The sequence below is a fragment of the Pleurodeles waltl genome, chromosome 4_2, assembly GCF_031143425.1.
Source record: "Pleurodeles waltl isolate 20211129_DDA chromosome 4_2, aPleWal1.hap1.20221129, whole genome shotgun sequence".
NCBI lineage: Eukaryota > Metazoa > Chordata > Amphibia > Caudata > Salamandridae > Pleurodeles > Pleurodeles waltl.
In genome coordinates this window covers 13,477,985-13,505,045 of record NC_090443.1, presented here as the reverse complement: position 1 = coordinate 13,505,045, position 27,061 = coordinate 13,477,985, and the positions used below count along the sequence as shown (strand labels likewise).

The window sequence follows — 27,061 nt, the reverse complement described above, 5'->3', positions numbered from 1 at the left end:
GATGTCATCTGAATATAAAGACATATTGTGGGTTCCATCCCACAATGGAATGCCTCCCCTCTCACCTTCCCCACCACTGCCAACGGCTCGATCACCAGCATAAAAAGCAGTGGGAAGAGAGGGCAACCCTGTATGGTGCCATGATATATTAAGTATTGAGGGGAAACACAGTTATCTGTCCGGACAGCGCCTTTGGTACAGAAGATGGTGTCTTGATCCATTTGAACCAAAGTTGTCAAAAGAGCATAGGGATGTGTCCTATGAGGCAAAGGAAGAAACAGAAGGAAATAAGTCATGATAGGGAGGTGGGAATGTAAAGAGACAAGGTGAAAGTGACCATGGCACTGATGATGACTTTTTGGGTGGTTTGCTAACTTCCTGAGCACCTACATACAATGTTGCTCATCATACTGGAGGGAATCAACTGCTTCAATTTGGAGCTTTGAGAGATGGAACATACATCTATGTAGATGCAAGCATGCCTGTTGATCAGAGTTCCCCAGAGAGAGGCTTATACCAGATTCATCATTAAGAGCTGCTAGTGCTACTGTAATCATTACCACCCCAGATGCATCTGTTGTCACAGCAGACCCTAAAATACCTGATATTGGTAGTACACTAGGGGCCCGATTCACAAAAGCAAACTTAGGTGTTTGGTCTAAACTTATACCAAACATCTACGTTTACGACTTTGGGAATTCACAAAGTATGAGTAGTATCTTTAGGTCCGCACTCGGGGTGGAGTTAAAGATACTACTTGTACATGCCCTTTGTGAACTCCCAAAGTCATAAACTTAAACGTTTGGTCTAAGTTTAGACCAAACATCTAAGTTTACCTTTGAGAGTTGGGCCCTAGATCCGGGAGCAAAATTTCATATAGGAGTATCTCCTATAATTGTGCCTGTTGTTGGTGCTGATGCTGATCCAGAGTCGCAAACTCAAGAAAAGTCAGGATTTAAAGAGTAATTTCAGAATGTTCATGACTGGGGATACAACAGAGAGTATGAGAATACCGGATTTAAAATTACATATCAGAGGGTTAGTAGGATGCATCAGAAAATGGGAAACACCCAAAATTACAAGGAGTGATGGTCCAGAAAGGAAAGTAAACAGAAAAAGAAAGAGGTTACAGGTGGGACTGAAAGGGGAGGTAAAATGAGTGATTGGGAGGTCAGACAGTACCCATTGAGACAGCTGCATGGAGGTGGGTACGTTCATGTGCCCCGGAGTCGTGGTGATTTGTTTACATTGACAACTCAATTCCCAAGATTGTGAGACAATCCTAACCAATGATTTACTGCAGTGGCTATGTGGATAAGATTGTGAAGATTTTGAAAGTACTTTGGGAGAACTTGAATACTTTCTTTGACATTGTGGTCCCTAAATATTTGTGGGCAGAGTGTAAGGTGGTGGTAGTTTGGACAGATGTGAGTGGCAGGGAGATGCTCAGACTCATGTGCCTTCTCCTACTGTTAAGGGCAAGTATAATCTAGTGATCTCTCATTTTAAAACAAAGATTTCACAAAAAAAGATTGATTGGCTCAAAATACCAAGAACTATCCAAAAGTTAAAAAAATGTCTGTGTGTGCTTATTGTGAGACATTAATGCTGGTGTTCAGACAGCACAGTGGTGTTCAAAATCCAGAAACGGAAATCTTAGTGGATTTTTTTCACAGTTCATTCTTGGTTTCCGATTAGAGGTTTGCTCTCATATACAGCTCAATCTGATCTGTTAGCAGTCAGAGTCTCTTGAGTTTTTGCAGTTTGCAAAATATTGCAGTGATAATTTGGAAACGAAACAGAGGAAGACTAAGGAGACATTCATGTAGGATAAGACTAAATTGGCTAAAAAAGATGTCGGAACATTCTATAAGTGGCAAATTCAGGATATAACTCTGTTCCTGCGGTTTGGTGCAGGAATGCAGGAAGTTGGTTACCAAGGTGATGGTCAGATGTCGCAGACAGAAACTTTTGTTCCACAAGGCAAATATCAAGGAAAGGTGGGCTGATCAGGATGCACAGATAGCCATAAACATGTTAAAAATACTGCTGGTTGTCATATTTGTAATAAGGTAGGCCACTGGAAACATGAATGTAGATTGAACCAAAGCAGAATGGCGTTCAAATGCCAAACATGAACACAATGCTAATGCAGAATATGCAAGTTCAGAGGTCATATAATACCAGTATGTCCCAAGCTCAAATGATGAAGCAAAAAAAGGCTAATCAAAGATACAATTTGAATCCAAACTCAAAGGTTCAACAGATCCCTTTCATAAGTACAAAGAATCTCCAACAGTTCCTGATTGATTGCTTAAGAGATGGACAAGAAGTACTGAAAGCAGCTTATGCTGTGGAAGCCTTCTATTTTTGCAATGTGACATCCGCACAGGTGGATGAACTGATCACTCTTACCAGAGCATGTTATGTTTCCACAATTCTAAGTGTTAGCATCGTCACTGATAGTACGGTCCATGATTTCGGACAGCTGTAGTCCCAGAGGGGTTAAATAACTTCTTCTGGTTTCTCCATGAGAAATGGAAATTATGTTGTGGACTTGTTTTATGCCTCGCAATTGTTTCGAGAAGTAGCACTTGTAAAATGTGCAGCACACAGGAGCAGATGGGATTCTGTGACTGCTAAAAACCGCTATGTGGATGAAGTGGCAAGGCAAGGCGCTCTGGAGTCAATCAAGAAGAACCATGTGAATCAGAAAATGATGCTGCTTCAAACGCGTTGTTGAGCTCTACTGCTACTTGGGAGGAAGTGACGGTGTTACAAGAGAAGCATCAGAAAATGAAAAGGAAAAGTTGGCTAGGTGAAGATGTGTAAAGAATGAAGATGAGATCTCGGTTTCAACAGATGACAGGTCTGTTTGCCAGATGCTATGTTGTCCCCTACAGCAGGAAATATCCATTGTCCCAAGCATATGGTTCGTCTCTTCAAGACTTACTGAGATAATCCCAATTTCTGTGTTACTACAGAGAGTTCATGTCATAGGTGTGTTAGTTGCCAACAGCTAAATGTAGGCAGAAAGACTGTTGTGAACATGAGTCACATAGGATGGTCAGGTGGTTCCTTTAATCATATATATTAGTGGCAGTTTGCCTTTTTTCCTATTGAGTTAAAGTGTACCTGGCCAGAAGGTGTCACAGTTTCAAAATTATTACTGGGGGAAATGATTATCAGGTTTGGCCTTCTAGTTTCCCTGGGATCAGATCGTGAAAGCCATTTTAAGAACAAGGTTATGAAACTATTGTGTGTAGCATTGGAGTACAGATTTCATTGTAGCTACAGGCCAGAAACGTCCGAACTGATAAAACAAGTCAATAGGATGCTTAAATTGCATCTAGTCAAAGTGTGTGCCTTTACTTCCCTAATAAGGCTAGAGGCCCTTCCCCAGGTTCTGATGAGCCTTTGAAGCACTCCTGCTCAGAGGAACAGACTTTCCGCTCACGAAATTCTGAGGAAGAGAGCAATGAGCCTTCCTCCGGTGCCACCAGCTGTCCTTGTGAATATAACAGATACTATGATTTTTGACTACTGAAAGGGATTGGCTGACATGGAGCGCCCGCTCTCTCATCAGGTTGAGTTGGCGATCCCAATTCTAAGGCAAGAATGGTGTCATAGTCTTAGTCCAGGAGACTGGATCCTGCTGAAGAAACATGCTAGGAAGACCTGCCAGGAATCACGCTGGTGACATCCTTTCCAAGTCATCCTCATGGCAAACCACAAACCGGAACAAAACCGCCTTCCCCACACTTTTACAGCTAATATATGTCTAATGATAAGTATTTCAAACATTTATGTTGAGCCCAACATGTGATATGCATACACTAAGGTGCATATTTACAAGCCCCGTGGTGCTGTGCAGTACAATGAGTGACCTTGCTGTGCTGCCCTGCGCCACATGGAAAGGGCAGAAATGCGTGGATTTATAAGATACTGTTCTTTTCTGTCCTTTCTTCCTGCGCTGGTGCACAAACTGCTGCCTAGCACCAACGCAGGCACCCTTGCACCATGGTGCAAGGGTCTCTGCCTTGCTGGAAGAATTGTTTTTGTGCTGGAAGAGGAACCGTCCTGCACAAAAACAATCCTGTGTGGCATTTTCCTCTTTCTGTGTGTTGCAGAATGCAACACACATAGAAAGAGGAAACAACAAGGAGAAATAATATTTTTCCACGTTGCTCCTGCCCTGGGGAGGCGTACAGTTTTGATGCATTCTCAGGTTTACAGATTCTTGTAAACCTGGGAATGCGTCAAAACCCATGGGTACTGAGTGGGAATACCTATGGTATGCCTCCCTTGCTTTACACCATATCTACAAGGCCAAGAGAAGCCACGCAAAGGGGCTTTGCGTGGCCTTGTAGGTATAAGCCTGCAGCGCACAGGACTTGAAAATATGCCCCTAAATGTATTTTTCATTCTTTTATTATTCATTGGTTTTTTTCATAATATATTTCTTATGATCTACACATTTCTTACATGTACAATAAATGTTGCATAACAATCTACAAGAATATACTCAAAAATTGCTTCTACGGGACTATACAAACCCTTCTCCATACAGCATGGGATTAAAAAACTCAACCTGCATTAACACATGTACTCAGTCATAAATCAAGTATACCACAATCACATCTGAACATCACAGCACTAAAAAAGCACTTGTAGAGGGACAAACAAAGAGAGAAAATAAGTCAGCTACTTCATGTTCACACCTGCTACAGAGTATATATGCACACGCTTTGACCACAGTGCATTATATAACTTCCTTTGTACATCAATATATAATCATTTTACATCATAACCACATAATAACATTCTGTAAAAATGATTTGCATTCAAGCTCCTGTGATACAGGATCAACTTAATCTTCTTGTATACATTTCTTCAATAGCGTGATCTTCGTGTCTTGTTGGCGCCAAAGCGCATTTCAGTGTACAACCTGAATGCGGTCAACCACCTTCCTCAGGGCGCAGCAGTAAATATAAGAACTACAGGGGGGAGGGAAAGTGTCCTGGGGAGAGATACCATCTGCAAAATACATAGATACAATACATGGATGTTGTTAGAAATTGGGGTCTCTCGTTGTCAGAAGTATGCACCTTGTCTAAGTAGGAATCACAATCCTAGTCAGGATAAGTCACAACACACTCCAAATTATCCTGTGTTCACACTCTAGTAGCTTGGCACAGAGCAGGAATGCTTAACTTACAAGGCAATGTGTACAGTATTTATGCAATAACGCATACAGTAACACAATGAAAACACCACAAAAGTACACCACACCCGTTTAGAAAAGTTGATAATCTTTATCTGAATAAAAAAAAAATCAAAACAACCCAAAATACAATGCACACAGGCAAAGCTATGAATATTTAAAGATTACATCCCAATAAAGCGCTTAGAAACACAATAGCTCTAACTCGGGCTATCACAAAGTCATTGTTGGAGTCGTTCCCAACAGTTTGACGCCACTGGCACCATGAAGTGAGTTGCATGGACCCACAGGCACAGCACCTTTTAAAACGATGAAACAAAGACGTTGCATTGAGTCGGGGAGGTGAGGTGTCGCTAGAGCCGGTGCAGCATCAGTTTCTTACGGCGACCGGAGAGGTGAGGCGTCAGTTCTGTACTCCGAGGCAGCGGAGGTGAGGCGTTGGTTTCATCCAGTTGCAGGGGAACTGATGCAGTGCCAGTGGTGAGGTGTCGGTTCCTTGTTACCCGGCGGATCGATAAATCCAGTGGTCAAGACATGAGGTATTGACTTCGCAGTGTCACAATCACAGGGTTACTCCTTTCAGATCAGAACCTACCACTTAAAAGTATGTAAGGGTGATTCTAATTCTGGCCTGTGAGAGAAGCAGGCCTCACAGTAAGGGAATACAAATGTAGGGGTTTTCCACTACCAGGACATGTGAAACACCTAAGCACTCCTGCCTTTCACTTACATAGCACCCTAAATTCTTGGTTACCTAGGGCCTATCTTAGGGGTGACTTATATGTAGAAAGGGGAGAGTTTACAGCTTGGCAAGTAGTTTTAAATGCCATGTCGAAGTGGCAGTAAAACTGCACACACAGGCTTGGCAATGGCAGGCCTGAGACACGGTTAAGGGGCTACTTATGTAGGTGGCACAACCAGTGCTGCAGGCCCACTAGTAGCATTTAATTTATAGGCCCTGGGCACCTCTAGTGCACTTTACTGGAGCCTTACAAGTAAATTAAATATGCCAATTCGGTAGGAACCAATGTTTCCATGTTTAGGGGAGACAGCAAATGCTCTTTAGCTCTGGTCAGCAGTGGTAAAGTGCACAGAGTCCTAAAACCAGCAAAAACAGGGTCAGAAAAAAGGAGGGAGGCAGGCAAAAGGTTGAGGGATGACCATCCTATGGCTGTCAGGTCTAACAGATATAATAAGACTCATACTTGCAACTTACAAATAGGATGTTTTTAGCAACTCGTATAAGGTAGTTCCCCATGTACTCAGTAAAAGAAACAAGCATTTGTAATGCAATGTGTCTCGCGTTTGCTCGTGTTACAGCTATTAGCGTTGTAAACTCTTAACCTGTCTTTTCTTGCCACATAAACTGAAAAGGAAAAGTAATACAGGTTCACATAAGGGAGACGATTTAAAGCGCGATGCCATGAGCGTGAAGGTGACTAATCAGAACAAAAAGACCAGTCTGGTTTTGCCTTTGCATAATAATAAAAACAAAAAAAAGATCGGGATTGCGCTGTGTAAAACCTTGAATTTGCAAAGGAGCACTAAGATAAACAATAGAATTAAACTGGTAGTCATGAAAAGCGCTCAATTAATGCCCAGCAAGATCGCGCTGCCTACGAAATAAAGAGAAAAAGTAGTCTAGAAACCATACAGAAAACAATGAGCCTCGTATGTTTTCAGTAGTTGGCTGGTGCTCTCGAGGAGGGCTAAACACCAGAAAAGGCATGACTTATGCATGCCTCTCACTAATGAAATCAAGTAAATTTTAAAAGGCAAGGCCACGAACCAACGAAAGTGATGGGCGTGACATGGGTGTGGTTAAAAGCCTACAAAGAGATTACAACAGGGACAGAGCGCTTGCGTGCTCGACCCTAAAAAGGTGAAATACCCCATGCAGGAATGGTAGGGTGGTACGGAGGGTACTACTACAAATAAACAAAGTATACACCATTACTGAAAATCCCACCAACAATAAAAGAGCATCCAACTGCTTGAAAAATGGCATACCCAAAAAACATGGCCTAAACAGTAATCTTGATATAAGAACATACTCAGGTAGAATGACAAATATAATGGATGGAGCTTTAGACTGGAAATCCTAACTCCAAGACATAAAGCAGTAGGCTATCCAATAGAGTAAACAGACTATATATGCTATATGCATACATGATATAACTAGGTAGACAACTTTGGCTCCCTAAGTGGCTGTTCTCTGAACGAAGTGCTTGTAAATACCAGCAACACACTCTTAATAAACAAGGAGAATCCTAAAACCTAAGTCCTTCTTACCTGGATCGACCTGTTCCAAAGACAAAGCTTCATTCTGCTGCGGTGGAGGATGTAGTTAGAATCAATATAGCATGGGCAAGATTATTGTGCTCTTTCCAGCAGGTCAGGCACTCAGTCTCAGCCGGTCCTTTACTCTATATCAGTCCATCTCAAGGCACAGGTATTGTTTCCCTCCACCCCATTTAGCGATGTTGAGTTTTACTACTTAGATTTGTTGTATGTATTTATCCCTTTCCTAGGTCCTAGGTACAGCATAAGGATATTGTTTAAAAACAAAGGGGAGGGCCACCAGTCTTTATTGCATAGTTTCATTAATATGCAGAGGTTACCGGTTCAAAATAGCACCTGCAGTGCTGTTAATAAGCGCCGTAGAAGGGCGCTGCAGAAAGGACACACGCTGGCAGAGCTATTAATAACTTGTGGTCCTTGTTCTGACCAAAGCTGTTCCCAGGCTCAACTTTATTGAATCTCTGATGTTGACGCCAGAGCGAACCATAATAATTACACCCTCGGGGAAGACCCTTGCATTCCCCCTCCTTGGATTCTTCATATGGTGTTGCCATGCATAGTGATGCAACACTACATTCCTCTACAACCAGAAGTTTGAAAACAAACATAAAACCAGAACACACACTGAACACAGGATCCTCAAGTCCACCCCCCGGATCCACCAACGGGGGTTGTGGCATGCAGGATTTGGACCACACGTTCAGCTTGCAATTTCCCATTCAATAAGGAAGTCTGCAAAACACTTGGAGGGACCAGGGTTTCATCTCAGCTGATGACTCCCCCAGCCACCTCTAGGGATGGATTCTTGAGGGGCCTCGGATCTGACCGAGGGCTGGACCGTTACATCGGTCACAGCACTGGGTAATGGTGTTATGATAGTTTGAGACTCTCTGTGCTGGGTAAGAAGTGATCTTTCAGGCCTCTAGGTGTTATCTGTGATCCCGGCAAGGGGCACATTCTTCTCTACGCCCCCTTCCCAAGGGTCGTTTTCAGGTGACCAGGGTACTCGCTTGCATTGATAAATGTTCCGGGTGACAGTTTTGGTCCCCGCTGAGCTGTTATCATGGTGCCTTTGATGTCGACAACTCTCCAGGGGTCCTCCTCGAAAGGTAGCCTGCACTTTCCCGCTGGATGGTGGTCTTTAACTAGAACTTTGTCATCAGCATGAAAGTTGCGTTGCTGGCCATGCCGCCATCGGGAAGCATATTCGTTGTTGCGAGCTCATCTAGGTTCAAATTGGTTTGGGGGAGTTGGTTGTTCAGCCTACCTAGAATGGTGGGAAAAGGTGTCTGTCATGTATTGTCCGAAACACAGCTGGCGCACGGCAACTCCGGTGGTGGAGTGTGGTGTCAGTCAGTATTCTCACAGGAAGTTGTAGATGGCTCTCTTGATGTTCTGTGCCACAGCAATAGTAATACGGATGCCTTTCGTCAGTGTTCTGATAAACCCTTCAACCTCTCCATTGGCTTGAGGCCATCGAGGTCTTATGCAACAATGTTTCATGTTGCGGGATAATAGATACTCAGCCCACTAGTGTCCGCTGAAAGGGAGGCTGTTGTCAGTGCGGATGTCACCAAAAAAGCCATAGTTGGCCATCATTATTTCACCTTTAGGAATTACCCCCATCGCTGAATTGTTAAACACAATCTCTACTTCGGGTATCGAGAGAAATCATCCACTGTGACTAGCATGTAGGAGCCATCTGGGAGGCTTCCAAAGTCCACACTGACCTGCTGCCATGGAGCTGTAGGGCCTTCTTCAGTGATGACAGGCACTGGCAGGTGTGGCTGTCTGGTTGCTTGGAAGGCAGGGTAATTCATGACCATTTCTTCCACTTGTTGGTCGGTCGAGGCCTGGAAACAAGACCTTGCTCCTAAACCTATTTTTAGATTTCACTATACCTTGTTCGGTTCCATAAGCTGGGAGAATTGCACGTTGCCTCAGACTGTTGGCGAGGACGAGCCGTGGCCCCCACAGGAGGCAACCTTCCTCTGTGATAGGCAACTCTTGTCGGAAATTGTGTAACGATTGGAGTGTTGCCCGGGCTTCTTCAGTTCGGTATGGAGCTGGGGAGCTGAGGGGTCACCAGTCTCCTGATAACGTTGACTGTATGAATAGCTGAAGGCAGTCATCATGTTTGGTAGCTTCCACCACTTGGTTGAGGAACACTGGGATCGGTTTGGACCAGTCAAGCCCCAGACAGACATACTCTTCTTTTCTCTGGCTTCTCTTGCTTCTGACAGAGTGGCAGGCGAGCGTGGCAAGACAGAAAGTCTGCTGGATTTCGGGCACCTAGCTGGTATTCGACTAGGAAGTTGAATTCCTGCAGTTGCAGGATCCATTTTTCAATCCTCATTGGTGGTTCTGAAGAGGATTCACAGACCAATTAAATCAATGGATTGTGGTCTGTGAGGATGGGAAATGAATGTCCATAGAGAGATATGTAGAAGTGCCTGCATCCCCAGTGAATGGCGATGGCTTCCCATTTGTGAGTATTGTTGCTCGGTTGGCGTGAGCGTCAGGCTATCATATGCAACAGAGGCCCACATTCTTGACGTTGCGCCAGTACGGCTACCAGCCCAGTGGGGCATGCATTTACGGACAATTGAGTCTTTCTGGTGATCTAAGTGTGCCAGGGTCCTGCCCGCAGACAGTGCATCTTTAGTGTTTTTTAATGTTTCTGTTCTTCACTGCACACCCAGAGGCTGGTGGACTCGATGAGATCTCGGAGGGGACTGGTGACATCCGATAGGTTTTTATTAAACATCCCCAGTATGTCATCATGCCCAGTAAACTGCGGACACCGAATACTGATGATGGGGCAGATGCATTCTAGATATCCCTCACTTTCTTTGGGTCAGGGCCAATCCCCCTATCTGAGAATCAGTAGCCAAAGAAGCTGATGTCACTCCTCAGAAATTCATATTTCTCCCTATGGAGTGTCAGGCCAAGCTCCTTCAGCCTGGTGAATACTGCTTGGAGGCGAGTGAAGTGACTGTCGAGGGTTGGGGCGAGCACCAAGATATCATCACTCACATTCAGCACTGCTCGGAGGCCACTGAGAACCTCTTTGATCATGTGTTGAAAGACTTTGGCTGCGCTGGAAATGCCGAAGTTGCACAGGTCTAACGCCAGAGGCCATTATGTGTAGAGAAGGTGGTTATAGGCTGAGAGTCAGGATTTAGTGTTACCTGATGATTGCCAGATCAGAGATCTATCCTGGAGAACCACTCTGACCTTGAAAGTTTTCCTAGGATGTCATTGATGGTGAGAGTCAAATGGCATTCACACTTGATGGTGAGGTTGGGCACTCTCATGTCAATGCAGATGTGTACGGCATCCTGTTGTTTCATTTTTTGGCAACGACGATGGGATAGACCCATTGGGTAGGGTCGGTTACCCCCTTAATGATTCCAGCTTTCTCCAAGAGTTGCAGCTCTATCTTGACTTTGGTGCAAAGGTGAAAAGCTATACTTCTGTTTCGTAGTGCTACCAGGGCGACTGATTCTTCAATATGTAGCCGGACAACTTTGCTCTTCAAACAGCTAATGCCCTCAAAAAGAGGCAAGAATTCCAGTAGCCGCCTCTCCAGATTGTTGGCGTGCATGCTTAAGTCAAACTAAAGAGGGTGAGTTCTACAGCTTAGACAAAGCCCTCTCCATCTTGAGAACCACAGAATTTTGCTTGGGTGTTAGCGGTGTTGTGAGAGTTGTGAGCTTGAGATACTCCATCTAAATGCAGAGCTGTACATTTGCCAAATGCATATACATGGGCATTGGTGGTGCATAGAGACAGAGGGCCAAGTACGTTCTGGTATTCTTTGGAAGCCATGAGGTTTATGGAAGCACCTGTGTGGATGAGGGTGGAGACCAGATGGCCTTGGATTCCCATCAGACATGCAGGTATAGCTATGCGTGGTGCAGCATGGGTAAATTGCCTGTATTTGTTTTTAACATCTGTTTAATTTGCATTTCACTGAAGATATAATAAACAGACAAAGGTATAGGGATATACATAATATAACAATACCATTCAAAATGATTACAGGTTCAGAATGAATAACAAGAGATAGAACAATGGTCAGCTGTGTTTCTTCCATATAAAGTAACCACATAATGCACAGCATATCAGCTGTCAGAATTGACCCCTGAGTCAGGGCAAAAGGTGGCTCAGTAACACTAGAAAATTAATACTAGAATGTCTGATAAATATCCAGCATTATCACAAAGGAGAGAAAAAAAACAAAAGGAAGAGGAGGGAAAGAGAACAAATCAAACAACAAAGCACAGGACACCCAAATCTGGGTAATGATCGCTCCGGTATGTTACATCAGGTAAGATCCATTCAAAACGTGCAGAGATGGCATTATTAACCATCATATGTGTGTGGTGGTCCTGTTTCCACTACAAATTTGGAGATCTTGTGTCTGTCCCTCCTAGGTGAAGGAGAGGGTTGGGGTCTTTTATCATCAATGTCCATGGCCTCAAAATAGGTTTCAAGGTTCTCAACCCACACCTTCCAGCGAGCAACCTGTTTGAGTGGGGGGGCGGTAATGGCAAAAGGTTCAAGGGCTGGTATGCCAGACATGGTGGATGAGAACAGTCACAGGTATACCTGTGCCCTCATGTGGGTGTCTGGCAGCCAGTTTCCGGGGGAGCCATAGGTGTATGTGGTGAGTGGGCCAGCCAAACCTGTAGAGTGAGCCGGTTACTTCCTTTTACTGTTGGCATGCCGGGTGGCACAGAGGTAGAACTGATGTTGGCCCCAAGGGTAGGTAGGCGTCAGGGTGGCTCACCTGTAGATCTGGTGTCAGCAATGTGGGGGCAGCAATTACTAGACGATGGGGTGAGAACGGGCTTAAACCGTTTTTAGCTGTGCCATGCTGTAGGCGGCTTGTAAGCAGCTGGATGTTGCAATCATTTGGGTTGGAGCCACGTGGAGGAAGGCAGCAGGTGGAGACACCAGCCCCCACCAAAGGATTGCACTGGAACTGTTGTGCTGCAAGAACTAATGGTCTTCATCGGAACCCCTTTGTCCCCTGCATAGAGTACTTCGTGGGACACTAAAATCCATGGTCAAAGTCACCCCCACTCACCCATGGACTGAGGACTCAACCAGACTTCACCTCAATGGATCGCACAGCCTCAGCTGCATCCATTGAGCACCATTAAGCCTGTAAACTTTGGAATTTGCTTCCAGGACACTCTAGTGGCAAGGTAACTGTCCATAGTTTTCATTTCAGACTCCTAAACCTCTAACCTAGTGGACTTGGTTGCCAAACTCAGGTTGGAGTCACCGAGCTCAGTGTAAACAAAGTTTTACAAAGTTTTCAAAGTTTTGACTTGCCAATGCGCATGATGTTATATTTTTAAATGCTTTAAAAATTCATATCTCCAGCACCCTCCATGGATTTTAGTCATCAAGGACTCTAAAAATTCATTAAAATATGCACTATTTGTATAAATTGCTGTTGTGTCTCGTTCTTGTTTGGTGACTTTCTTATCTCGTTGTTTGGTGTGGTTAAATGCTTTACACGTTGTTCCTTTGCTAAGCCTTGTTATTGCTACCAAAGAATTAAGCTGACGGTTGAGCAAATAACTCTGACTGGACCCCAGGAGACAAGTGTGAGTGTACTGCATGAAAAGGTCCCAACCTTGCTATATAGTACACCTGTTTTCTTACATGTGGGTAAGCGGTGTTGTTCTGCTCTGCGACTTAGATTTCCCTGGATCCACCCCATGTCATTCATTCTTTCAAGGGACCCTCTTCCCCTTTTAGTCATCTTCATGGCGAATTCTGCCATAAAATATGGGGGGCCTGTTGAATTTGATTCATACCGCCAACACAAAAAGATTGAGACAATCGGTGAAGAAGTCGTAACTAAAAACACTCATTTGCAGAGTCAAAATCAAGTACAGAGTGTGCACTCTGACCTGAAGGCCAGAGTAGAGGCGAGGGGAGAGAAATGGCCAAAAAGTGGTGAGAGAATGAGAGCTGTTGTATCGGAGGAATGCATCCCAGAGAAGATGGGAGAATAGAGCCAATCGAACAACTGATAGTGACAGTGAGCAACCAACAGTCAGAAGATCACAACCACAGAGAGCCTAGTTATAGGAACTCAGCTCCTGAGTGGACCCACTTTGCTGAGTGTGCGCCTGATTCAGGAACAGATAAGACTGAGAATCATAAGTGTTTCGGAATAACCCCCATAAAGAGTGCTACCCCAAAGAAGATTGATTGATATTTTTGATTAACTAAATTCAAGTGACATATGTCCAGATGTTGAGAGTCATGTCTGTAAACTGAGTATTCACTGAAGATATTATGTCGATAGGTTTCAGTAGAAGAGGACAGTATTTGTCTCAGAGTATTCAGCTGTATATTATAGAGTTGAAGTCCTGAAGTTAACTGAACTAACAGACTTAACAGTAAAAAACTAACTGAGCGTTTTCGTGATTTGCAAACAAAAAGCTAGAATTAGAATTTTAAATTTGGATTTTTCTTTTCAATCTGACCTGATAGAAACCATGGTGTTGAGTACACCAAAAAGATGTAGAGTGCTACCAATGGTAGCGGTAATTGCCATAGTCTTACTAAGGATTGGTTTACTAGTGAGTCCTAACTTTTCTTCTGAGCATGCTTCAAGCAAACCTAAACCTGGCTTAGCTTATTTAGAGGAGAAACAACGATTTAACATGAAAAACGTGCATAAAGATGGTTCTAAGGGATTTTTTTCCGAAAGCGTCATTTTTTTAGATTGCTACATGAGGATCATAAAGTTATGAAAGCTAGGGACTGCTACATATGCACATATTTACCCACTTCTACCCCAGCTGATATCATCACTTGCCTTTGACCTATCCGTTGACTTGCAATATGTTCATTATCTTTTTTTATCTACAGGATCATCCGAAGTATTACTTTTCAAATTATGATCTATCTATAGATGATGTACCTATGACCATTTTTAAATACACAAGCAGGAGAAAATACCTCTCTATTTGAATGCTTCATTATCTGAGACCTATCACACAAACTAAGTTCAATAATTTGTCTAACTCTAAAAGCTTCATGTAAATTAAGCAAAGCTGAAAGGATTTTATTGAAGAATTGAAAGAGAGGAGATTGAAGGTTGAGAAATGAACAAACATAGGTGAAAGAAGTGGTTGGGAGAAGGAAAAAGAGGCAGTAGAGAAATTTGGAGTACATCTGAAACTTAGTTCAGATTTAAAAAGGAGAGGGAACTTTTGTATAAGAGAAAGAACAGTGTTGAAATCCAGAGTTGAGGTGATGGAGTGATGTAATCGGGTGTGTAGATCTGTGAGAGATGGATATTTGAGGGGAGAGGAACTTATTATTACGGGAGTTTATTTTGTGTGTGTGTGTGTGTTTGTGTGTGTGTGTGTGTGTGCCCTGTGGACCCCCATTTAAATCATTACTGAAAGCAGGGATCCCTACTAAATCAATATTGAAATCCGCTGAGCCCCAAGGAGCCATTATTGTAATCCAAGGACCCAGGCCAAAGCCATCTCAATGGTTTGAACCTCAAAACAATGCACAAAAAATAAAGAAACAAGCATTCATCAAACAAATATAAAAGTGATGAAATATTTTAACTAATTCACAGATATAAAAATATTTTTGTTTTTTATTTTAGTGGGAAGACTTGAGCTTTCTACATTCGATTGAAGCTGTTAATTGTCCATATGATATTCTGTTTGATGCACTTGCACTGCACCCATGAATCAATTTTAGGATACTGTAGGAGGCTGGCCTGGTTTGTAGTGGTACCAAGGGGTACTTACACTCTGCACCAGGTCCAGTTATCCCTTATTAGTGTAGAAGAGGTGTCTAGCAGCTTAGGCTGATAGAAAAGGGTAGCTTAGCAGAGCAGCTTAGGCTGAACTAGGAGACGTGTAAAGCTCCTACTATACCACTGGTGTCATAGGCACAATATCATAAGAAAACACAATACACAGATATACTAAAAATAAAGGTACTTTATTTTTATGACAATATGCCAAAAGTATCTCAGTGAGTACCCTCAGTATGAGGATAGCAAATATACACAAGATATATGTACACAATAGCAAAATTATGCAGTAATAGCAATAGAAAGCAATGCAAGCAATGTACAGTCACAATAGATTGCAATGAGAGCACATAGGTATAGGGGCAACACAAACCATATACTCTAGAAGTGGAATGCGAACCACGAATGGACCCCAAACCTATGTGAGCTTGTAGAGGGTCGCTGGGACTGTAAGAAAACAGTGAGGGTTAGAAAAATAGCCCAACGCAAGACCCTGAAAAGTGGGTGCAAAGTGCACCTAAGTTCCCCAGAGAGCGCAGAAGTCGTGATAGGGGAATTCTGCAAGGAAGACCAACACCAGCAATGCAACAACGATGGATTTCCGAACGAGAGTACCTGTGGAACAAGGGGACCAAGTCCAAGAGTCACGATCAAGTCGGGATTGGGCAGATGCCCAGGAAATGCCAGCTGTGGGTGCAAAGAAGCTCCCACCAGATGGTAGAAGCTGTGGATTCTGCAAGAACGAAGAGGGCTAGAAACTTCCCCTTTGGAGGATGGATGTCCCACGTCGTGAAGAAGCTTGCAGAGGTGTTTCCGTGCAGAAAGACCGCAAACAAGCCTTGCTAGCTGCAAGGGTCGCGGTTAGGGTTTTTGGATGCTGCTGTGGCCCAGGAGGGACCAGGAGGACAGAGGGGGCGCCCAGCAAGACAAGGAGCCCACTCAGAAGCAAGCAGCACCCGCAGAAGTGCCGGAACAGGCACCACGAAGAAGAGTGAACCGGAGCTCACCCGAAGTCACAAAAGAAGGTCCCACGACGCCGGAGGACAACTCAGGAGGTCGTGCACTGCAGGTTAGAGTGTCGGGGACCCAGGCTTGGCTGTGCGCAAAGGAAATCCTGGAATAGTGCACAGGAGCCGGAGCATCTGCAAATCATGCGGTACCCTTCAATGTAGTCTAGCGTGGGGAGGCAAGGACTTGCCTCCACCAAACTTGGACTGAAGAGTCACTGGACTGTGGGAGTCACTTGGATAGAGTTGCTGAGTTCCAGGGACCACGCTCGTCGTGCTGAGAGGGGACCCAGAGGACCGGTGATGCAGTCTTTTGGTGCCTGTGGTTGCAGGGGGAAGATTCCGTCGACCCACAGGAGATTTCTTAGGAGCTTCTAGTGCAGAGAGGAGGCAGGCTACACCCACAGCATGCACCACCAGGAAAACAGTCGAGAAGGCGGCCGGATCAGCGATACAAGGTTGCAGTAGTCGTCTTTGCTACTTTGTTGCAGTTTTGCAGGCGTCCAGAGCAGTCAGCGGTCGATTTCTTGGCAGAAGGTGAAGAGAGAGATGCAGAGGAACTCTGATGAGCTCTTGCATTCGTTATCTCAAGAATTCCCCAAAGCAGAGACCCTAAATAGCGAGAAAAGGAGGTTTGGCTACTTAGGAAGGAGGATAGGCTAGGAACACAGGTAAGAGCCTATCAGAAGGAGTCTCTGACGTCACCTGCTGGCCCTGGCCACTCAGAGCAGTCCAGTGTGCCAGCAGCACCTCTGTTTCCAAGATGGCAGGGGTCTGGAGCACACTGGAGGAGCTCTGGGCACCTCCCAGGGGAGGTGCAGGTCAGGGGAGTGGTCACTCCCCTTTCCTTTGTCCAGTTTCGCGCCAGAGCATGGCTGGGGATCCCTGAACCGGTGTAGACTGGCTTATGCAGAGATGGGCACCATCTGTGCCCATCAAAGCATTTCCAGAGGCTGGGGGAGGCTACTCCTCCCCAGCCCTGACACCTTTTTCCAAAGGGAGAGGGTGTAACACCCTCTCTCTGAGGAAGTCCTTTGTTCTGCCTTCCTGGGCCAAGCCTGGCAGGACCCCAGGAGGGCAGAAACCTGTCTGAGGGGTTGGCAGCAGCAGCAGCTGCAGTGAAACCCAGGAAAGGTAGTTTGGCAGTACCCGGGTCTGTGCTAGAGACTCTGGGGATCATGGAATTGTCTCCCCAATGCCAGAATGGCATAGGGATGACAATTCCATGATCTTAGACATGTTACATGGCCATGTTCGGAGTTACCATTGTGACGCTATACATATGTAGTGACATATGTATAGTGCACACGTGTAATGGTGTCCCCGCACTCACAAAGTCCGGGGAATTTGCCCTGAACAATGTGGGGGCACCTTGGCTAGTGCCAGGGTGCCCACACACTAAGTAACTTAGCACCCAACCTTTACCAGGTAAAGGTTAGACATATAGGTGACTTATAAGTTACTTAAGTGCAGTGGTAAATGGCTGTGAAATAACGTGGACGTTATTTCACTCAGGCTGCAGTGGAAGGCCTGTGTAAGAATTGTCAGAGCTCCCTATGGGTGGCAAAAGAAATGCTGCAGCCCATAGGGATCTCCTGGAACCCCAATACCCTGAGTACCTCAGTACCATATACTAGGGAATTATAAGGGTGTTCCAGTATGCCAATGTAAATTGGTGAAATTGGTCACTAGCCTGTTAGTGACAATTTGGAAAGAAATGAGAGAGCATAACCACTGAGGTTCTGATTAGCAGAGCCTCAGTGAGACAGTTAGTCACTACACAGGTAACACATTCAGGCACACTTATGAGCACTGGGGCCCTGGTGAACAGGGTCCCAGTGACACATACAACTAAAACAACATATATACAGTGAAATATGGGGGTAACATGCCAGGCAAGATGGTACTTTCCTACAGATACCAACTTAAATTTTACATTGTGCTTCTTTATTCATATACACGTTATTAATCTGTTATTATTCTTTCATTTTCTAAGCTGTCACAGACGCCCTGAGTAGGCACTGAGAACCCCCAAGGGGTCCAGTACCACAAGTTCAGAATCTCTGATCTAGAGGCATTGAGACACAAGCTTCACATGTCAACAACTATTTTGTAAGGGAGAAATGTGAAAGAAATGTGGGTGACTCCCAAAAGGAAGATTGATAGAGTTATTTTTCATATTAAATGTTTTGCATTATATTCTCATTAACATGAACACAAATTACAGATGCTGACTGGGACTGGGTGATTTCATATGCATCCCGGGTATCATGTAATACACGCCTTAAACTTATCCAGTACAATTTCACACATAGAGCATATCTCACACCCCACAGACTTCAGACCATATATGGAGGTGAACACCAGACCTGCCCTAGGTGCCGATCCCCTGATGCTGACTTTGGCCACATGATTTGGAGGTGTCCCACTCTAATAGGCTATTGGAATGCGTTCATTACACACCTTAATTTGACCCTGGATAGGTCTCTGCCCATTACTATGGAGGTCTGCTTGCTGGGCCTGTTTGTTAGAACACCCTCTAAATAGGTGGGGAACAGGTTTATAGATCTGGCTCTGGCGCTGGCACAGCGCAGAATAGCGATGTCTTGGAAAGCCCCTGAGGGACTCCGTCTACCCACATGGATAAGGGAGGTCACGTGCTGGGCCCGTGCAGAGGAGCGGGCATTAATGAGGAAGGAATCCAACTGACTCACACGTCGTCCCATGGCCCGCCTTTGGTCTGAAGTGGCAGATTACTGGGAATCTCTTGATCTAACTGAAGATGCTCCCTCAAAGGCTAGTCCTGAAGTAGTGAATGTTGAAGCCTAACTATGGGGAAGAATCCAGGGAGATGTACTGAAAGTTATTGACACAGCAGGGCAGGGAGCTCTGGATGGAGGGGTCATGGGATGTCCTGCCTGCTGTGGCTGTAAGGCGCTCCAGGACACCAATTAGGGCTATGCTCCCACAGCTGAGGTTTGACCCTCAGCCCCCACCCCAGCGCCTGCTGTTGCAGCACCCAGTCCCACCCCAGCGACTGCACCCAACAGCTCAGTGCTGATTGACAGTGGGTTATTGTCATTGTATGAACGAATGGACCCCTGAGATCACAGGTTACCATGACATAGTTAATTAGTTTGTAAAGATGTAGTTTATTAATATGGATAACACTCCGATACACGCTGGGATATGGCATGTCTGTATTCTGGACAGGTGACAGCACCACACCGGTGGACAGGAACGTTCAGGAGCCCTGGCCCCTCATGCGGGTCGTGAATGCAATTGTTGAATATGGTAGCCGCAGACTGCCCGATGAGGTACCTGCTGCACATTAGCTCGGAGCAATATATGCGATACATGCTGACAGTGTGAACTATTGAGGATGCTCCCTAATGTATGTGCATACAAATGTGATATTATGATGACTGATAAACTTCTTTAAAATGCCAATAAACATATCTTTAAAAAAACATGTACACACAAATTATTAAGTGTGTAATTTTCAGGTTTAGATTGACCATAGCGAATAGAGGCCTAGGTTTAAAATAGCTACTGTCTGGTTGCCATGTTATTTCATAGTATGTGTGTATTTCTTTATTCTGATTGCACATTTATGCGATGTGTCCTTTTTTCGTTCTCAGCTTCATTTTGTAGGCGACTGAGAAAATAATTAACATAGGTCATCTTTGTGCCTTAACCTGATTGGAGCGTTTTATGGGAACCGTTGACTAGGTTATCAACTGTTTGAATTGTGTGCAATGTAGACAATAACTCAGAACTTTTCCCCTGGCTTAACTTTTATCCTTTTCTCTTTGAAAAAATGTCATACTGATTTGTTTTTTTATTATATGGCTTCAAGTTTGAACTTTAAATTCGTTAAAGTATTAATTTAATGATTACATGAGGATACTAATCTGGATTTGGGATCTGTAAAATCTTTTACCCTTGCAACAAACATTTATGGATTGAAACGTAACCACTCTTTTTTCCTTGGAGTCTAATGTGCTGTGCTTCACATTATTTAAATGTATTGGTTTTATGACTAGCCTCAGTTGTGGATTTCGATTAATCAGGCAGCACTTTATGGGTCTGGAATATGCACGATAAAAAACGCTACAACACACCACGGTGTTCAAGATGACTTGCCGGGCTTCCCTCGGACATCAGAGTCCGCTGCACTACGAATCTCTCACGATAATCAGAATCTGCTGTCGACACGACGTATAAATATCTCTGCAGCTAGCTCGTTAACTATCGAGGTTTTTTACTGGAGTTCGAAACCATGATTCTGCAGTGTACATGCCGAGTATCTTCAGCAGGCGCATTAACCCATGCTTCTATATTAAACAATATGTTTCCCAGATATCCCTCCCTGTAGATATCGCGGCAGTTGCAGTTTCCGTGACCACTAGATGGCGCCCTAAACCTGCAGTGAAACCGCTAGTAGCCGACCACGAGACCCAGCCGAGAATATCAGTGGCTTTTTGTTGCCAGAAGTAATTGGTAGTAAAGCACTGCAGAAATATTTCTGTTATCTGCAGACAAGGTTAGCCTCGCCAACATTTGACTTAACGTGTACTTACAAAAATCGGAATCCTTGGAAAAACCAGAACAGTCTGAGCATACACAAGCTACAGACATCGGTGTGCCACCAGGAAACGCCCCCTTTAGATTTCAGTGAGATAGCTCAGTGGCGTGAACGGCTCTGCTGCATAGACCTGTCTAAGGCGGGTCATCGATTTCAAACTCGCCAGCCTGAGTCAGCTTATCATCCATTTTAAGTTACTAAAATGAGGACAAACGAGACGGGCAACAGTCACAATTATTATACAAGCCCGTGAGTTAATTTAGTGTGTTATTGAAATAAGTGGATAGTACTTTTATTATTTTTATCACAAGGTCACCCAGGCAGACCGGTCATGGGCGGTCACTACTTCCCGAGCCCACGCCTGGGTGTAACTGGGTGTGAACGGATAGGAAGGCGAAAGGAGGAAATGGCTGGATGCAATAACATCTCCCTGGCCGCAGACAGATCGCCTTGCATGGGCGGGCTCCACGCTCGCTGAAGGTGCCGTGACACCGGGCCCCAGGGAGCTCAAGGCACCGTGGCTGTTTATTCTCACCTAGCGAGGAGTCTGGGGTCCAAATGCCCTTGCTTACATAGGGCCAATGGCATTTTTGTTACGCCATTAATGTTTGCCTCTCCTCCCTCTAGCTGGAGATTGGTACGGACATAACTCCCGCACTTGGCTCACTACAGGATTGGCATCATGAAAGACAATCATTTACTTGTATATCTTGCGTACCGCGCAGCCTGCTTAAAACATGCATTTGACACAGGTTTATCGTGTGGATAATTATGGCCGCTTTATTACTGTGGACAACGTGCGACTGACCATGATGGGTTACATTTATCATGTAAATCACTGCCCGTGACATGCTTACTTACTACAATATACATTTAGTTTATACAGTGACTAATTGTACTTAAACACTTTCAACTTGCAGTGATTTGTGGGCCTTCAAGTCCTGGCCTCCTTTTGCCAAGTCTCCTTTTTGGCCTTCGTTTGTTGGCAGTCTCACCTTTCCCTTTTGGGAGGGGGCTTGTTTGTTTTACCTCATTGTTGTTGCAGGGGGTAGCTTTAAGTCCTTTAGATTAGGCCCAACTTGCTACCTATGCCGTGCCGACGATCTGGCAGGTCTGGGCTGCGAGTGCCGTGTTCCGCTTACTCCCCTTGGTTTGACCACATTACACCCTGCCGTGAGGCATCCCAAGGTGTGTGGTTTTTGGCCGCATACCCCCTTACTGGGTGCGTTTTATGGTAAAACTTTAGTTTAAGTTCCGCTTGCCCATTATTGTCTCCTCCGGCATTGCGACTAAATGCCTATAACGTTGGGGTAGGTGGGTGGTGTTTGAATTATTTGTCCACGTGCGTCTTCCTGGTCACGAACAGACGACTGCTGTGACCTGCACGGTATAAATGGGCACCCCCGAGCCCCCCATGCCGTGTCTATAGTTCATGCCATTGGAGAGTTTGAACCATATCAAACTCACCCATTGGCCTGCTTTTGTCATTCCTCGCCTCCCTTTCCCCCTTGACCTTGGGGGGGGGCGGGGAGGGGAGAGGGATGAGGCGCCTCGGACCTTTTGGTGTGCGCCCTGAAACCGGTTTGACCGGTCCCTTCCGGGCAAAGGCGGCCGTTAAGCCGCCGGCCCTTCATGCCCCCTACGGGGGCGGCCTTTGCACTTCTTTGCCCACCTTTCGCCAGAAGGCGGCCTCTGCAGACTTACAAATAACCAAATTGTGGTATCCAGACATGGTGGTCCGGGTGAGGCCCTCAGACCCAAGCACAACATTTCAGAATCAGCTTTGGGTTCCTTACAATACTTCACATTTGTCCTCAAGGGGTACATGTGGTCGTCGAAACGATAGGAAGCACGTGTCCGTCAGAACTGGACACTTCACTTCAGACGCCATGGGTCCTGGAGCAGTGAAGGAAAATTCCCCCCTTTGACAGCTGTTTGGGCTAGCAGAGCAGGAAACAACAGTACCCTTGTGGCCACCATGAATTATGTACACTAGAGTAGATAAACAAAATATGCCAGATGAGGCCTTTAGTCTACAGAGCTAGAAAAATGTTCCTGGCTTGGCGTCAGAACTATAACTGGCCTTTGGCGCCAGAGTCAGTGGTTAGGATGAGGCTCCCACAGAAGTAAATCGTGAGCCTGGCAAGTCCTTCCAGCAGGATATATAGTACACCAGCTTAGTACCCCAAACGTACACAGTAGACACGAACACTGTGGTATAATGGCAGGCTTCAAAACTGGACATCATGTTCAGATATATGTCATTCATAATGAAGTTATGTACTGCAGATGGACTCCTCACTCTATGGGAGACCTCTTGTTCTGTTCATGGTGTTTTAAATACCCTGTGAAAGTTTAGAGGCAATATTCCGGGTGCGGCACTATGCCCTTGACACGACATTCTATATGTTGAACCTGTGAAAGGGATACAATGCACCCGAGTGACTCCTAGAAATAGATGAGATGTGGCCAGCTGACGAGGGCACAAAATGGCCGAAGTTGGTTCAACAACTGGACAAAATGCGCATGAATGGCACGAAGAACAGGAAACAACAGTACCCTTGTGGCCACCAAGAATTATGTACACTAGAGTAGATAAACAAAATATGCCAGATGAGGCCTTTAGTCTACAGAGCTAGAAAAATGTTCCTGGCTTGGCGTCGGAACTATAACTGGCCTTGGGGTGGCTTTCAGAACTGGGCACAATTCTCGAGCCCTAGCGCCTAGCACTGGAGACAATGCCCGAGTTGTGACCTCGATATCAGGACTGATCCCCAGTCCTGAACCCGATGGCTTCAGGTGAGGTTTCTAGGACTAGCCAAAGCTCTGCCTCGCCAGTTCCAATCTGTGGCTGTTATAGGAAATACCATTTCATGAGATACAGCAGGGGTCAAGGCAGAACTTCCTGCCAACCACCCCAGGGAATGAAACCCACATATGGCGCTCAATGTGGCGATGACCCCCACTGAGCTGGCCTTGAGCACACAGCTGCGACTTCTCTCCCACCCGCATTGCTGCCTCCCCTCCCATTTTTTTCCCTGTAGGCAGACAGCAGGAAATCAGGGGGGTGATGTGAGGGGCTGTAGTGAAGCCTCCTGCCAGGAAGGCCGGCAGAGCGCCCCACCTCCCTTCCTCTTCTTCCCTCACCCGCCCTCCTCATCCCGCTCATCACACCTCCTCCTGCTCTCACCTCGTTCTCTCACCTCCGCAGCTCCCCCCCGCCCCTCCTCTCACTTCCATCTCCTCCTGTCACCTCCTCCTATCTCCCAGACTCTTCCCGCCTGGGGCAGCAGTTCACAATCAGAGTCTGAAAATAGGCAGAGAAGCCCCAACCCCCACCCTCCCGGGAGCCGCCAGCCCAGACCTGCTTCGAGTGGATGTGCCCTGAATATGAAAAGAGGGACCCTGGGGGGCAGAAGGGGGTGGGGAGGAGGCGGTGATGGGAGAGCTGGCAGGATACAGCACAGGGCTGCCTCTCGCATGGATACAGGATGAAAACAAACCACTTTCCCGAGCAGACATTCAAGAAACACATGATTTGGGGCAGAAAAGACCGACAGGCAGATCCCATCTCCTATCACCCGCAGGGTCCCCAGCTTTACCCTGAGTAGTAAGTAACAGATATGGTCTGTTACTTCCGCCCCTCGGCAAACACAGAAATCTTTCTACCATTAAAGCCTCTTCGAATTCCAAGAGAATTATAAACCCCTCGTGTCCCCCATCCTCATTGCTCCTTCCACCCCCCCTATATTTCTTCGTATCCACGTCTTTCTACCTTAAGTTGTCCCTTCTTTCCATCCCTCTTTTAATTCCTTCCTCTCCTTGCACTCACCAAACCCGATGTCTTATTCGCACTTTCCTCTGACTTCTTCCTTCCATTCCCATGTACTCCCTCCATATTTTCTCCCTTCCTTCTTCTCTCTCTCCTTCTTCTGACGAGAGGGCACTCAATAAAGGCCACTGGCAAGAGCAAACCGACGCTTTATTGGGACAAGTATGCAGTAAGTCGCCTTGACCCACTACCATGATAACAACGGTCTCCGTCTACTCTGGCTCTGATTCCCTTCGACAGTGGTGTGTTTTGGAAGCCGAGGCCTCTTTACTACATATTCTTTTTGAACAACTCCACCTGACGATTACATCTTAACAAAACAGACCCCTCCCACCCTTAATCGCCAACCAACGAATGACGTCACGCTCCCAGCCTCTATATCATTGTAACCTTTATCCCTACCTTTTGCCTGTCACCTTACACCCAGTCTCTTTTTCCCTCCCGCTCTATTCCCGCTTGGGTTTTTCCTCCCCCTGTCAGCCTTTCTTGCCTACTCTGCTGCACCAGTCACCTTTGGCCGACCTGTGTCGTTAATCTTCCCTCTTCGTTTCTATCTTTTATATCGACTCCCTCCATTCCCTTCCCCTTTACTCTCTCCACTTTCCCCAGCCCCTCAGTGCACGTTTTAACCCGTTCCTTTCCGCTGTACCTTCTTTCTAATCGTTTCTGTCTCCTCCTCATTTTGCTCTCTCACCCCTCCTCCCCCTCTCGCTATTATCCCCCCACCCACCTCGCTTCAGAGATACTGGTTATCTCCGCTCGTCGGCACCCCCTACCTTTGTCACTCGAGACCGGTTTGACCAGAATTAGGCCGTTTGCTGCCCCCGCGACCTCTCTCCTAGTATTGCTGGTTATTCCCTCGTCGTGAGAAAAGGGGGCGGGGGTTTGGGCGTTGGCGCTTTCTTCAAACTGGCAGAGACATCAGACTGTCCCCTGCGAAGTGCGAGTTTCCCAAGCGTCCCTGCGTTTTTAAAGCATCCCATGTTCCGTGTGAGTAGTGCAGCCAGTTATGAAATCTTAAACTTCCCCATATCATGTGGGAGCATTTCAACAATTCCAGAGATCGTATACAGACTGCCCGTGCCAGGAATGAGTGACCACGAATAGGCCCGAACCATAAGACGCCCTTTGCCCTTAAAAGTCCCCTTCTGGTGGAATAAACTGAGGGTGGTCCGCTCCACCTACCTTTACGAACAAAACTTATCTAGCAAGGGAGCAACGGCAGTATACACAAAAGATCCATATGAAAAACAGTATCACACATTGTTAAAGAAAAGTGTTAGGTACTGAGTCAACTTGTGGTGTTCCATCATACATTTCAGAAACAACTGATCAAGAATAACATACATCAAAAGGTACATCAATTGAGTTGCAGCCTTCTAAAAGCAATATCATGGTTTTAGAGACCCATGTTCTCAAAAGGTCATTTGATAGAGTGTGAATCACTGTATAGACCAAAGGCTCAATCCGCTATCTCAGATGCCAAGTACAAAGGCACTACACCCGCCTCCTCAGTTAAATGACACTAGCCCCCTTCACCCCACAATATGGCTTCAGTCACCAGTCCGACCAGCTCTTCTGCAATTACCCTATGTGAGAACCTTTGACACTGCCCACCCCCTCATTCTTCCGGACCAGTGTTGGCTAAATGCCCATCAACTTGATCTACATTGCTCTCTTATGGAAATTGAGTTTTCTCAGTTGCAAAGATCTTCTTTCCCAATGTCAGCTTTTCAGGGAAATTGCCTTTCCTCCTCCCTCATCCATTTGCCCAATGCTGACATCCTAAGAAACACCCTAGGCAACCAATAATTGGTCAGACCCCACCTTTCTTGGGAATCAGGCTTGTTCCCTGTGTTCAGAGGTCATTTGATGCCAATCTCTCCAACAAAGTGGTCTCTATGAGAAGCTGGCAACTTATGTCAGAAAATGAGATACCCCAGTGGTGGGCAAATATCACCACTACAGGAACTGGACTTTTACTGGTCGATCAATATGGACCTCTGCTTGTTCGGTAGCTGACCACTGTGGAGTTAAATACTCCTTGTCACGAAACAGTTCCCAAAAATGACTCAATAGAGGAGGTATGTAGGCCCAACATTCATTAATCGAAAAAACACTGCACTGCACTGAAGAACGTTCACTGGTCACCCAGCATCTACCTCTACCACAAACCAATTGTCCTCATCAGGCCTTCCAAAAGGGTCTGTTAATAATAAAAATGGTTTCTCAGTAACCACATTTTCCATAAAGGCAGTTTCAGAACTTTTATTGTAAGTGTGGCCAAACATACTCT

At 45.6% G+C, this 27,061-nt stretch overlaps 1 long non-coding RNA gene across 1 annotated transcript; it reads right to left on the bottom strand.

Moving 5' to 3' along the window:
* On the bottom strand, window positions 1-25,532 carry LOC138294064 (uncharacterized). Its single transcript, XR_011203164.1, has 3 exons — window positions 25,415-25,532; window positions 24,766-24,893; window positions 1-258 (listed from the first exon to the last, which is right to left on the bottom strand). It is a non-coding gene; the product is annotated as an uncharacterized lncRNA (long non-coding RNA).
* Between the last annotated feature and the right edge of the window lie 1,529 nt (window positions 25,533-27,061).